This window comes from Pelobates fuscus, chromosome 8, assembly GCF_036172605.1.
Source record: "Pelobates fuscus isolate aPelFus1 chromosome 8, aPelFus1.pri, whole genome shotgun sequence".
In the NCBI taxonomy this organism is placed as follows: Eukaryota; Metazoa; Chordata; class Amphibia; order Anura; family Pelobatidae; genus Pelobates; species Pelobates fuscus.
The window spans coordinates 27,949,673-27,965,829 of record NC_086324.1 but is presented as its reverse complement, the minus strand read 5'-3'; the positions used below and the strand labels follow the sequence as shown (position 1 = coordinate 27,965,829).

Genomic DNA, 16,157 nt, shown 5'->3' with positions numbered 1-16,157 from the left:
CCTATAGAGATAGTAGTAGATACAAGGTAAACAGAGGCTCCAAATGAGGCTAGTACAGGGGTGAAGGGAGATTGAGGAGGGTATGCAGTGTTAATAGCAGTCAAATTCGGACTGCTAGTTTTAAATTTAAACAACCTCTCTCCCTGTAAATCCTGTACAAAAAGGATTATAGGTCCCCAAATCACAACCATAAATACCTCTTACAAAAAAATACTAATGATAGATACAGAGTAGACAGAGGCTCCAATTGGAGCTAGTACAGAGGTAAAGGGAGATTGAGGACGGTAGACAGTCATAATAACAGTCAAATTCGGACTGCTGGTTTAATTTATAAAGCCTCTCTCCCTGTTAATCTAGCTAGACAGGCATAGAAAAGAAAGAGTAAAACAAATATACATTAAGTGATTAACATGGTGCTAAAACCACCAGTGCCCAGTGCTCATATCCGTGATATGAGGAAAAAACAAATTGCCCAACGTACGTTTCGGTGCTAAAAAGGAGCACCTTCGTCAGGGCCAGCCCCTGACGAAGGTGCTCCTTTTTAGCACCGAAACGTACGTTGGGCAATTTGTTTTTTCCTCATATCACGGATATGAGCACTGGGCACTGGTGGTTTTAGCACCATGTTAATCACTTAATGTATATTTGTTTTACTCTTTCTTTTCTATGCCTGTCTAGCTAGATTAACAGGGAGAGAGGCTTTATAAATTAAACCAGCAGTCCGAATTTGACTGTTATTATGACTGTCTACCGTCCTCAATCTCCCTTTACCTCTGTACTAGCTCCAATTGGAGCCTCTGTCTACTCTGTATCTATCATTAGTATTTTTTTGTAAGAGGTATTTATGGTTGTGATTTGGGGACCTATAATCCTTTTTGTACAGGATTTACAGGGAGAGAGGTTGTTTAAATTTAAAACTAGCAGTCCGAATTTGACTGCTATTAACACTGCATACCCTCCTCAATCTCCCTTCACCCCTGTACTAGCCTCATTTGGAGCCTCTGTTTACCTTGTATCTACTACTATCTCTATAGGAGGTATTTATGGTTGGGACTTGGGGATTTTTCTCATCACCTTATAGTGCACTATATTAAAGCTGATAATTAGGGGTGAGTTGCTGTTGCCATTTGGCTCATTATATCCCTACCTATACATATCCTTCTATTGACAGGCGTGGAATCCTAGTACCACTGTATATACTTTATTTATTTTTTGCATTTAGCAGTCACTTTTTGTATATACTTCATTTTGGTATTTAGTAGCATTTTTTCTGCTCATGGATCTATAGTGACACCCTTAGCGGTTTACAGCTACACCTGTTACCGACAGCCAGCATTATAATCCTAGACACTGCCGCTATAGCTATTTCCAGAGATGCGGTTAGTTTCATTTGATTTCTTGAATCTGACCACATCTGTCCTTTTTGTTGTTTGATTTTGTAATGAACAAATGTATGATTCTGTAGAGCAGGCTTCCCCAAACTCCGGCCCTCCAGTTTTTGCTGAACTACAACTCCCATGATTCTCATCCTATCTATTTCATTCATAGAATCATGGGAGTTGTAGTTCAGCAACATCTGGAGGGCCGGAGTTTGGGGAAGCCTGCTGTAGAGCCTCATCAGATCTTGTCCCTTAAATATACAAAGTGTAATAAGGCATCAGACACAGAATACTAAACATACAGAGTCGTACACACACAAAAAAATACATCACACTGGTACCCTGGGTTCTACAGATCAAACCTTTAGCAATATACAAGCAAAATGCCCTTTGTGTTTTTCAGATTGTAAAACTTTTAAGGTTAATCACAAAAAGAACTGTGGAGAATCGACAAAGGAATTGTGGTTTTGTCCAAAATTTGCTAGAAAAATCGACATGCTTACTATTTGGATGTTTTGACAAATATTTGAAATTCCCTTGACGGTAATCCACAATTCAAAATTAAAAAAAAAACAAACAAAAAAAAAAAACAGGCCACACAACAGGTATTTTGAGAGCGAATAAATGTATGCATTTTTTTCATTTTTTTTGGTGCAATTCTTAAGGGTTCACCTCTAAAACAAAATCCTGCAGATTGAAGATTATATTTTTCATATTTTTCATTGTACATTTGTGAGTAATTTGACTGCTACAATGTATATAGCTATTTGCATGACAGAGGCGGTTAAATACCCAAATGGCTGCTTGTTGTGTATTATTATGTGTCATAATATCAATCTCCACTGGAATGCACTTAACAGCTATCGTTGTATTTGCTTAAGATTAGCACGTTAATCAGAACTCATGTGGATGCCAAAGAAAGGGACTGATCGATCGTATAATCCTGTCATACAGCAGTATGTATTACTACAACACAGCTGGGGAATTACTATACAGCCTCAATTGACTATGTTTTGAAAATGTTTTAAAGTTGTATCTTTGGAACATGTGAGATCTGTAGAAACTGGAAGACTTGAGTTAGAACTAGTGTTTTTTTCTCTAACAAAAACATACATTTTGACATTTAGTCTAAATTAGCAAAGTGGGCACAACTCCCAAAAATATTAATATTTATAATTTAGAGTTTAGAATTTCAACATGCATTGTGATCTTGGGTTCATAATTTCACTCATAACATTGTTTACTTCAGATATTTGGTTAACTATTCTTACATTATTGTAGCTTTAAACGTTGCTTGCATTTTCTTCATAGTTGATATATTACGGTCATTTTCCTTTTAATTTAATGCCCATTAGTTAATTTTAAGGTTATTGGGCTAGAGGTTTAAGGTTACAGTTAGAAAGCAGATCCAGTTAATTGTCAAACCATTTATAATTTATTTAACAGCTTACTGCAGGGCAGTGCCAAGGGGCATCTGGCACAATAACCGTTACAGTATGTGGTGCACAAGCAGAGAATGCTCTATGTTCAAAATTTCAAGAGTATCCTACAAGGAACGAGGGACATTAAAGTAGCATTGTAATTTTAATGCTTTTCATAAAGATATAATCTTTATATGTAAAATAAATTAGGGAATACATAATGTGGTAATGGGTAGAGCTTCTACCACCACATCTTGAGCAATAGATGCCTAAGACATCTTATTAGTTACGGTATGGGGCAGCCAACCCCAGGTCTGGCAGCACCAGGATCCTAAAAAGAGTGCGGAATTCCTCCTTTTCGTTTAGGACATCTTATTGTTACCATCTTCACCACCGCCGTTGGCACTTCATCACCCAGTGCCAACGTAATAGCAAAATCTCCTATCCAATGGAAGAGCTGATACTCGGCAAAACGCACGTGGGGACATTAGTAGCAGAGGGTGACAGGGGATTATGCTGCAGCCTACAGTTCTTTCCCGGATTAGCCAACTTGCTATATTATTTTAACAGAGCTTTTGATGTAGCTACAAGGTAGCTTCGGCTACATCTTTCGTTAGGAGGATAGGAGATTTTGCTATTACTTTGGCACTGGGTGATGGGAGTTGGGGGGTTAGTTACCTAACTGAGGTTTTTGGTATACTGAAACTATCTCTTTATTTTTATTTTGGGAACCCCTGTGCCACAGGTGCTATTACCTGACAGGGGTAGTACTGTTTAACATTTATCTCCTTTTGTTTTTGTCCCCCCCCCCTGTTTTCTTTCACTTTTCATTATGATATATAGGGATTTTAACCCAAGACTATTAAAAGTTACATTTTATTCTATTTAATTTCTTCTAGTGTAGATGGGGTTGCTCTAATATTCTTAAAGCTTGAAGGGGAAGTGTTTAGATCTATCTATTCCCTTTCTGGATTTTTTGTTCTCTTCTCTTTATAACCTTGCTAGATATCACTAATAACCTTTTCTTTTGTTTTTTGTGATACACGAGACGAGAGAGATGGAAGTCAAGGATTCTGTTTGCCAACTTTTTGTGTGCCTGTTTGACCTGGTCATGAGCCTTCCACGGGAATCATTAGCTGAATTTTGGTACAATTGTAGGATCCTTGCTGTTCTCCATAAGTGGATATCATTATTTATGTATAGCTGTGATGGTGGCTGCATGTTTTTTGTGTTTGATTTTCGCTGTTTGCATGTAAGTGAAACTGAACATTCTTTGATGGGCTCTGAGATGGTTTACCACAGATGTGGAAGAGTATAGGTAATAGTGGTGGTTTCTGAATATGGATTTATTGTGAATAGCGGAGCCATCTCATTCAGTCTTGTGTGAAATTACTGTGCAAGCCACTGGTTCCCAACCCAGTCCCCTAACAGTCCAGGATTGAAGGATTACTCAATTGTGTCTAAGGTGTTTTTGAAAAAGAAAAAATACTTTAGACACAATAGGGTAATCCCTAAATCCTGGACTGGTAGGGGGTACTTGACGACTGGGTTGTGAACCCCTGACGTAAGCGATCATAAAGACATAACACATTCAAAATGTGTATTACATATTCCCTGGGGGGTTTCTTTTAATGCTCTGGCAATATGTGGTATAGTTCCTATTTAACCATGTATATAGTTGATATACTTAAATTGATTCATTGATATTTAGGATGCGTGTGAGGTTCAAGGTTGCTCAGATTGGTTTCATACATTGTAAAAAAAAAATCCAGCTGTAGGCTGCAAGGTTGGTGGAAAAGAACTTTTAAAACTTTTGCTAAAAATCTCTAATGACAAGTGAAAAGATACATAGGTTCCCAACGCTATTCACACAGAAAAAAAGTTTAAACATTTATTATATTGCAAATCTAGCTGCAAGGTGATGTAAAAAATAAATAAACAAACAAACTGAAATTCTGAATATCCCACAAAACAAAACAAAAAAGCAATTTTTTACTATTTTGTGTTCGAATAGTTCCGCTATGCCTGTTCACTAACTGACACGCTAAAATATTCACTTTTTTTTTATCTGTGTCAGAGATTTGCAGATTACAATGTATCACATAGAGTTGTTTAAAAATAGCAGTCACTGGAATCCATTAACATTAGAAAACACATTCATTTTTGTATGTTACTATATGTATTCTACTTTATTTGCGAGAAATTAGAGAAAATATTTGTGTATAAGAGATATAGTGTAGAACAAAAACAGAAAACAAATGTAAAAGAATTTAATAAATTAGATACTAGGCCCTTTATTTGGCTGCAATAGTAGAAATTGAGGCTGTGTACTTTTTTTTTATTTTTTACTGCTATGATGATGTCAGATATCCTAAATAACTGGCTTTGTAATGCACTTCAACAGTTATTACTGATATGCTGTATTTTAACATATGCCTTACAGAGACCTCTTTAAAGACACATAGGGGAAGACTCACAGGGGTTAATGAAAACAAGCATTCCACTTCCGTATTCTGCCATAAATCAAAATAGCAGTTAAACAGTAATGCTTCAATTCAAATATGGTTCATAGGAAAGCGTATCTAGATATGTTGAAATGTATATCTGAAAGTCTTTAACTTTGCTTTTTTTAAACTTTTGCAGTCAGAAGAAATCGGCAATATACAGTAGGCTGCCACTAAATTATCTTTAGTGGATGGAATTCAACTTCACTCTGAATCCTGTTTGATCCTTTCAACCAATCACAGTACAGCTTTTATTTCCATTGGGCTAGCTAGAATTTGTTTTATGTCTCTCTGCATACATCCACTAAAACGCAGAGCTGCTTGAAGCAGTAAAATACACGAATACTCAGGCATAACTGACCCTCTAAGGAAGAATAGAAAGTTCAGTTTTTTTTCAGGAAGCTAATAGTATCTCTGCTATTATGTCACCAAATAAAATACAGATTAACGAACAGTGCACACATAAAGAATTGCTAAGATAGGTGAATAAAAAGTTTAAAATCAAAAAAATTTTGTGTGTACGCTGTTTCTTAATCTGTATTTCTTATATTATGGTCTTTACGGCAGGTTCTGGGTGTTTACCCCCAATTCCCTATTTTTCTATGTTGCCAAATAAAACCATAGCAGTTCTTAGTTTTTTTTATGTACAGTTACAAATCAAACGATACCGGTAAATATAGACTTATGTTTAGCAAAAAAAAAGTAATGATGTGATCATACAATAATTGTTTTTTTAAAATACTCAGGTTTTACATTCACTACCTGTGTTTCAAATAAGACCTAAGAACAAACGCTAAAAATCAATAACAACAACAAAAAAAACCTAAACAATTGTACTATTTGGTGTCCCTAACTGTAATATTTTTGCTTAAGAATTATAGTTATCAAACTTTTAAACAGATATATTGACAATAAAAATCACTAAAGGGAGGGAGAGCTCAGACAATGGAGGACTTCCTCTACTAGTGAATCGAAAGTTCTTCTATTAACAAGGGTTTAAGCCCAGGATACAATCTAGTGGTGTCTACCTAACGTTTAGGTGCTTGGGCATTTTTTGCTTTGGTACATATTTATTCGTTATATTTACAATAACGTAGTGCGTAACCTTTCTGTGATGTTCTGAAACACTAAAATTTCAGTATGGAGAAATGAATAATAAGGGGAAAAAAAACAAGAATAATTAAATAAAAAACTGATTTCAATAAGATAGACACTGGTGATTTCCATTTATTATGTAAATAAAAATGTAACTCCACATTTGGCAAGGGCAGTGTTTAAACATATATATCACTATTTAGTATATCTACCCCCAATGAAAACATACATGCTTTCAAATATGCATTTTTTTCATTGAGCGTAATTCTAAAAACAAATTGCAAAAGCTGCAGATCTCTTTTCTGCAGCCTTCCCAAGCCCTCCCCTTCTTTCCCAGCCAAGGCTTTATGTGGCTGTCCAATCACAAACTTCCCAATGCAGCTCAATGAGAATTCTTTGCAAGGCAGGTGCTCTGTGCAATGGCTGCCTCTTGAGTATAGCTCCATTGAGCTAAACTACCAGGAAATCTGCACTTTTGTAAAATGATAAAAGTGCTTTAGGTGTTTGGAGAAAGTTGTTCTCAATTATGAGATCAAATTTCCTCTATCCCTTTAATGCTTTTTATTACTTGAAAGGGTAGAACATTGATCTATAAAGTCATCAATGTTTTCATGTTCCGTTTTATTTGTTTACCATTTTATCCGATTGCTAAAAGTCACAGTTATACTTTGCTAATAATATAAATGTCCATTGGGTTTCCTTCTTTTTCCTCAAACTGTCCCCTCTCCCCTCAATGGCTATGATATAGGAACTCCAAATATTTTCCATATTAAGAAAACAATGATCCACTGGGATTTGCATGTAGAGTGAGTTGGGAACTAGCAGTACTATAACATAATAGGGTGAGCCTTTCTCATCAAATTAACATGGCGCTGTCTTGCAATATTAACCTTTTGTACACATTTATAGCCAAATCGTTTTCTTGCAAATCGACCAAATAATGTATAATACTAAAACATATATTTTGCCAATGCAAGTAAAGATTTGGGAGAAAAGACATAAGGAAGCACACTTATACTAATTAGCACAAGTTTACAGTAACAAAAAAGGGTAGTATTTTTACAAAGGAAATATCTGTCGATTATTAACGTCAAGTATAGATATATTTAGGATGTTTTTTTCCATTAAACATTCATTGTAATGATATTTTGCGGTGACTGCAGTTTGTGGATAATTACAGATTTTTTTTTCATACAGATGTGTATTTTCTTTATTATGACATAGTAGCAAAAAAATACAAAAATAAATGACGAGAAGTTTATAATTCTCTCATGTACAAAGTTACGTGCTTACATTTTTGATTGTTATTGCCCTATGGAAAATTTGTGAACACAAGTTGGTTATTTAAGGAGAGCACACGTGTAGTAAGTAGTTTTAAAAAAATAAAATAACTAAAAAGTGCAAAAAATTTATTTTCGAAAAAGGCCATAAAATAAACAGAGTCCATTAGCAAATGTGTAATGAAAAATCAAAAGAAATGTTCTTCAAAATAAAAAAGGATTATGTAAAAAAATGGCTAGGCCACTAAAGAAAATGGAATTTCAGAAAATTATGTATTTATGCTTTTATGATGTTGTTCAAACAGTTATACCCAAAGCAGAACATTCGAAGCTGGACTGTGAAGCTGATTTTGCCTTTATTAAACCAAAACAGTCAAAAATTTGTATATGTTTTATGCTGATTAACCGTTTCTACTTTACTTCTTTGGATATGTGTAGCAACTTAACAAGGCATGCTGGGTAAAAAAAAAAATACTATGCAAAGGCGTACAGTGTTGCATGTTCTAATTTCCCCTCTGCTTTAGTGGCTTACAGAGAAACCAAGTGGTGTAATTTTCGTGAAAAAGGAACATTTAACAAAGACAATGCAGACTGCATGCATACAGCATCCTAATTTCTCTGGACTTGTTTTATGGAATTTAGAAGTGTAAAAATGAACTGCATTAACATTTTTTTTCTATAATAAATTAAAGCCTTGTAAGGACCGTGTCACGTGTTTTACTTGTGTTTGCTTCAACATCATTTATGTGGCTGAACGGTATGTGATAAAAACACTTATGGTAACTATAATAAACGTTCACTGAGAACCGTATTCTGAACCAAACAATGTACGGTGAAGCTTTAATTGTTTTGCATAAGTTACATAAACATCATTCTCTAGCTGTCCTATACCTCTTTATATTCACATTCATATTTTCGTTATTGCTATTCTATTGACTCTAAAAGTAAAACATACACTAATTGTTTGTGTCTTTAGACTTTTGTTTTTTATTTTGATTTCCTTTATTGTTACTCAGAATTCGAATTATAACTCAGTGAAAATTATAAATTTTAACTTATTATTCACCTAAGAACACAGCAGGTTCCCATAACTGTACTTGCTTGAATTTATGGAATGAAACCAGAAAGATGTCAAAGTAAGCACTGAATGTATGGGATTTTGCCAAAAGTAATGAAGATTACTTATTTCATCCCTATGACTTTTTCAAGGCCATACCGAACTTTGCTGTTACTGCATATTTCTATATCTACTTTGTACTGGAAATATAATTAATTTGATTGTGATACTATAAGATTAGACAACGAATAGCATATGAATGTATATATCTGAACAGTATAAAGCTAATTATTATAACAAAAACAAATGTATATCTCTGAACAGTATAAAGCTAATTATAACAAAAACAATCAATTTGAGATAAAACCCTATTATTTATCTAATTGTTTATTGAACGTGGGACTCTGTATATTCAACATTTAACGCTATTTAAGCTCACCAAGGTTTTCTTTGTGTCATTTAGACAGCAGTCAAAATGCGTGGATTTGAATTTTGTGTTCAATGATCATTGGGATATATCCCAGTTGGCGAACCAAAACCTGAAAAACATTGAAATTGTGGATCATGCACAAACCGTCACAGTACTGGATTCACAAATCCGACCTGCTGTTTCACTCCTGTAGGGCTGTGCCAACAGACATATTATTCCTGCATTGAAATGCTCTAAGGCAGCAGCCAAAAAACTCTCCATGCTAGTGACCTGAGAGACAATTTGCCATCCCATAATCACAGGGTATTTCTCAATGAAACACTGCCACAGTGATGTGGCAGGGAGAAGACATAGAATCGTATTGTGAAATCTTGTGCATATATGATTTGGCCATAGGTATGTGTAGCACATTTCTTTAGGGTGTGCACGCAAGAATAATTTATAGAAGGCTGTGTGCGAGAGATTACTGTGTTTTGTGTAGGTGTGGGGTGACTGTATGTGTTGTGTATATCTGTTGTATCATATGTTTGAGTAGCTATGTGTGATGTGTGAGGCTGGGTGAGCATATGATAGTGTATTTGGGTAACATTAAGTGATATGTGGCAGTGCATGATGTGTGGCTAGCTGTAAATAATGAGTTTGGATATCTGTAAGTGAAAAGTATTGCTGTGTGTGGGTAGCTGTGAGGGCCATGTGGGCAGATGAGTGTGCTGTGGATGAGTGGGGAAGTTGGGATGGGAGTAATATGTGTGGGAAGAGAACGATAGATGAGAAAGTGATAGGAGTGGGGGATGGTTGGGAGTGATGGGTGGCTACAGAGAAGAAGGGATGAGTTGGAGTGAAAGCAGGTTGAGGAGAGTGGGAATGATCAGAGGTTGGAGAGGAGAAAGGATGTTTTGGAAATGATAGGAATATGGAAGAGATGGAGGGATGATGTAAGTGATAGCTAGAGGGAGGGAAAGATGGTTGGGTGTAAGGAGGATTAAAAGAGAGAGAGGGATAGGTTTGGAGTGGTAGGAAGATGGACTGAGAGGGACAGAATGATAGAGGAGGGAGCAGAGGATGGGGTGAAAGAAAGGGAAGGGTTGGAGTGACAGAGGGATACGTGGGGTTGAAATGAGTAAGGGGTGAAAGGAAGGGATGGCTGGGTGGCAATAAAAGGAGTATGGGGTGAGAGGAAGGAATGGGTGGGAGTGATGAGAAGGGGAGAGAGTGAGAGAGGGATACATTTGGGGTAATAGGAGCATGGAGTGAAAGGGATGAGTGAGAGAGATTGGAGTGGGGAGGGATAAGTTGCAGTAATGGGTGGAGTGTCATGAGTGAGAGTGATAGGGGAAGAACAGGGGGATTAGTGGTTAGATAGGAGAGAAAGAGATCAGGTGTCAACAATAAAACAGCTCTGTGCAGTGTTACCCCTCCTATTTACAAGCTCCGCTCAGTAAATTAATACCAAGGAGAGCAGGCAGACACAAAGCCTGCCTATAATGCTACACTATACCCCCAACAGTAAGTAAAGCAGCATTAACTAATACACATGGTGCTGTTCAAATCAATCGGCACCACGTTACAGTAAATAAATGGGAAGCAGGCCTTGTCCGACTTTTTTTTTTCCTGGGTACACCTGGCACACACCTATGGATTCAGCAACAGTTAAACCCTCTTTCAGTACAGTGCAGGTTTCCTAATTATCTCTGGTTTAACAGATTTGATGGTCCTATCTCACCACTTGTTCCCTGGTTTCCTACATTTCTGGACAGCTCTTCAGAAGCTGATGTTTGTTCAGTTAACACAAGAGGAGGCTTGGCAACTGGTTGTGTGAAAAGAGGAAAATTGTTGTGAAATGGTTTGCTTCATTTGTGAGGAATGGCAGAAGGTTACTCTCAACAATATGACCACTACAGCAGGTTGTAGTGGTTTGTGATGCTTGGAGTAACCTTTTAACTCGTCCCACTGTAATGGCCTAGAACTGATAAAAGTGGGTACATTGTTGTATCCCAAGTCAATATTACATGGCTATGTGATACAAAAATGGTCTGAAATGTGTGATATCCTGAAGTGTCTACTTTTTCCAAATGTAGTTTAAATTTATGAGCGGCTAACATTCCCCAACATGTGGCACAGACCAAGGATCAATAGTGTAAGTTAAAAAAAATAAAATAAAGTTAAAGATATGCAAGTAAAATAAAAATTACTAAAATTTCAAATATATAGTTTTATAGTTTGGCCATGTTACTTCAAACAACTGTGCTAGATGGAAGCCTTTTAGAAATGAGAGTGATCAATGAAATGGATGGAGGAACTATACAACAGGGGTTACTGCAATATTGTAAATACAGAGGGTCAGCAGGTCCATTTCAATGATTTTCAGGTGATTGCTTTACAATATTAGAAAAGGGGAGAATTTAACACTAAATGGGACAATTACACAATGTTACAGGAACAGTAGGTTGTCCATTGTACAGTGCTATGGAATTTGCTGGCGCTATATAAATAATAATAATAATGTATCTGCTCAGACAGAGAATAAAATAATAATAATCAGGTCTCTGCTCAGACAGTGATCAAAATAATAATAATAAAATAATAATGAGGTCTTTGCTCAGACAGTGATTAAAATAATAATAATAATAAAATAATAATAATGTGGTCTCTGCTCAGACAGAGATTAAAATAATAAAAATGAGGTCTCTGCTCAGACAGTGATTAACCCCTTAAGACCGGAGGGCGTACTATTACGCCCAATTTTAAGCGGCTCTAAAATGCCGCCGGGCGTAATAGTACGCCCTCCGTTTTTTGTTTTACTTACCCGGTCGCCGGCGATCCCACGCCGGCGATCGCAGTTGGGGGGACTCCCAGGGAGCCCCCCGCGGCAGATCCGTCCTCTTGGGGGCCCCGCCCGGCCATGTGAGAGTGAGGTCCTTGCGAAGACCTCACAATCACATGGCTGGGTTAGCTAGCTCAGGCATTGTCAGCAGGGGGACTGCCTGTAATGACAGTTAGTCCCCCTGCTGGCTGGAAATAAAATAAAAGATAATCAGTGTAAAAAAAATTATAATATATATCTGATCTAAGTATATATACCGTATTTATCGGCGTATAACACTCACTTTTTCTCCCTGAAAATAGGGGGAAAATGATGGGTGCGTGTTATACGCCGATATACCATATTTACTTACCTGTCTTGGAGCGTGGGCCGGTGTTCAGCGTGCACCGCGGTACTGGAACTTCATTTTCAGGTTCCGGTTTCCGGCGGGACTGAAAGGAAGTGTGCACACTTCCTTTCAGTCCCACCGGAAACCGGAACCTGAAATTGAAGTTCCAGTACCGCGGTGCGCGCTGTGAAGCCGGCCCACGCTTCAAGACAGGTAAGTAATTATGGGACAAGGGGAGGGAAAGTGCACTAGGGGACACTATGGGAGGGGGGGGGGACACTATGGGAGGGGGGGGACACTATGGGAGGGGGGAGGAACACTATGGGAGGGGGTGGAGAATACTATGGGAGGGGGGGAGAATACTATGGAAAGGGGGGGAACACTATGGGATGAGGGGGGGAACACTATGGGAGGGGGTGGAGAATACTATGGGAGGGGGGGAGAATACTATGGGATGAGGGGGGGAATACTATTGGAGGGGGTGGAGAATACTATGGGAGGGGGAGGAGAATACTATGGGAGGGGGTGGAGAATACTATGGAAAAGGGGGGGGAACACTATGGGATGAGGGGGGGAAATACTATGGGAGGAGGGGAAATTTCCTGGAATTTCCTTCTTAAAATGAGGTGCGTGTTATACGCCGGTGCGTGTTATACGCTGATAAATACGGTATATATGATCTAAGTATATATATACACATATACATACACACACATACACTGTCTAGGTGTATTTTACTATTTATATATATAATTATATATATATATATATATATATATATTAATATCAAATTACACGTAGACTGATACTGATTAAATATATATATAATTATCGTTATATATATATATTTATATATAATAATAAAAAATATATACCGTATATACTCGAGTATAAGCAGAGTTTTTCAGCACATTTTTTGTGCTGAAAAACCCCAACTCGGCTTATACTCGAGTCAGAGTCTGTATTATGGCAATTTGCATTGCCATAATACAGACAGGGGGGAGAGGGGGGCTGTCAGAGCTGTAACTTACCTTCACAGCAGCTCCTGTCAGCTCTCTCCTCCTCCGCGCCGTCCGTTCAGCACCTCGGTCAGCTCCCAGTGTAAGTCTCGCGAGAGCCGGGGCTCTCGCGAGACTTACACTGTGAGCTGACAGAAGAGCTGAATGGACGGCGCGGAGGAGAAGGGAGCTGACAGGAGCTGCTGTGAAGGTAAGTTACAGCTCTGACAGCCCCCCTCTCCCCCCCACTGAACTACCAATGACACTGGACCACCAGGGAAGGAGAGCCCCCCTCCCTGCCATGTATCAAGCAGGGAGGGGGGACGAAAAAAAATATAATAATAATAAAATAAAAAATTATATTTTAAAAATAATATTTTAAATATATTTTAAAAATAATAATAATAAATTATAATAAATAATAATAAAATAAATAAAAATAATAAAAAAAATAATCTAACAAAAAAAATATTACCATTATAATAATTTAAAAAAAATAATAAAAATGCCCACCCCCCACCAAGGCTCTGCAACACACTGCACACACACACACACACACACATACATACTGCACTCACACACACTGCACTCATACACACACACTGCACTCATACACACACACTGCACTCATACACACACACTGCACTCATACACACACACACTGCATTCATACACACACACACTGCATTCATACACACACACACACTGCATTCATACACACACTGCACTCATAAACACTGCACTCACACACTCACTGCATTCATACACACACTGCACTCACACACACTGCACTCATACACTGCACTCATACACACTGCACTCATACACACTGCACTCATACACACTGCACTCACACACACACACTGCATTCATTATATACACACACTGTAAATAAATATTCAATTAATATAATTTTTTTTAGGATCTAATTTTATTTAGAAATTTACCAGTAGCTGCTGCTGCATTTCCCACCCTAGTCTTATACTCGAGTCAATAAGTTTTCCCAGTTTTTTGGGTTAAAATTAGGGGCCTCGGCTTATATTCGGGTCGGCTTATACTCGAGTATATACGGTAAGTCACAACAATAGACAATCACAGTCTGCTTAAACTAATAACACACAAAGAATGAAATGTTGCCATGTTTTTATTGAACACACCATGTAAACATTCACAGTGCAGGTGGAAAAAGTGTCAGGATCCCGCGGGCGGCTGCGAGGGGAGGCTGCAGTCCGCTCGCGGCACTCACCCTCCAGCCGTCCGCGGTCCCCTTCCTGCCATGTGTTCGGCGGGCGGCATCCTCTCAGCCACGGGTGCCGCCCGCGTCTTCTTCCGGGTCCCCCGGCGGCAGCATGCATGACGCTGCACGCTGGGAGACCGCCCGATTTGTTACACGCCGGGGTCAGTCACCTGACCCGGCGTTAAAGGCACAGTGCCTCAATCACAGTGGGAGGTTTAGATATCTCCCACGTGTGATTGTTAATTCTGATTGGAAATTAGCCAATCAGAATTAACCTTCTGGTTTAAATACTTACCTTTCCTGTTCCTCCCTGCCCTGTTGTGGTCTTTGCTTTATAGTATTGATTCTGAACGTGTGCTTTCTGGTTACGTACTCTCTGGCTTGTTATACTGAGAAATGTGACTTTCTCCTACCCTTTGACCTCGGCTTGTTTCTCGTTATTCTGTTTTCTGGTTCCCCTTACTCGGCTTGTCTCCTGACTATTCTGTGTGTGCTCAACCCGGCCACTCTAAGGACCGGTACTGCACACTTTCTGTGTGTGTGTCTGTGTGTGTGTTAGCGTGTTGGGTTCCCCGAATCGTGACAAAAAGTATGTGAACCCCTAGACTAATGACATCTCCAATAGCTAATTGGAGATGTCAGCCAACTTTAGTCCAATCAATGAGATGAGATTGGAGGTGTTGGTTACAGCTGCCCTGCCCTATAAAAAAACATAAAATAAATATATATTTATGTATATAGATATATATATATATATATTATTTCGTTCTACGTGTATTTTGATATAAATATCTATATATTAATATCACAATATAGTTAGAACTAAATAACACACATCTATATATTTTTTTATTTATTTTTAATTATTTTTTAATTTAATTTTTTAACGTATTTACATACCGTATATACTCGAGTATAAGCCGACCCGAATATAAGCCGAGGCCCCTAATTTTACCCCAAAAAACTGGGAAAACTTATTGACTCGAGTATAAGACTAGGGTGGGAAATGCAGCAGCAGCTACTGGTAAATTTCTAAATAAAATTAGATCCTAAAAAAAATTATATTAATTGAATATTTATTTACAGTGTGTGTATATAATGAATGCAGTGTGTGTGTGTGAGTGCAGTGTGTATGAGTGCAGTGTGTGTATGAGTGCAGTGTGTATGAGTGCAGTGTGTATGAGTGCAGTGTGTATGAGTGCAGTGTATGAGTGCAGTGTGTGTGAGTGCAGTGTGTGTGAGTGCAGTGTGTGTATGAATGCAGTGAGTGTGTGTGAGTGCAGTGTTTATGAGTGCAGTGTGTGTATGAATGCAGTGTGTGTGTGTATGAATGCAGTGTGTGTGTGTATGAATGCAGTGTGTGTGTGTATGAGTGCAGTGTGTGTGTATGAGTGCAGTGTGTGTGTATGAGTGCAGTGTGTGTGTATGAGTGCAGTGTGTGTGAGTGCAGTATGTATGTGTGTGTGTGTGTGTGCAGTGTGTTGCAGAGCCTTGGTGGGGGGTGGGCATTTTTATTATTTTTTTTAATTATTATAATGGTAATATTTTTTTTGTTAGATTATTTTTTTTAATTATTTTTATTTATTTTATTATTATTTATTATA

At 37.9% G+C, this 16,157-nt stretch overlaps 1 protein-coding gene across 1 annotated transcript in view; it reads right to left on the bottom strand.

Annotated features, from left to right (window-relative positions):
* The window catches only part of RIF1 (replication timing regulatory factor 1), a 335,763-nt gene that overhangs the window by 102,528 nt on the left and 217,078 nt on the right, over positions 1-16,157 (bottom strand). The window lies entirely within an intron of this gene.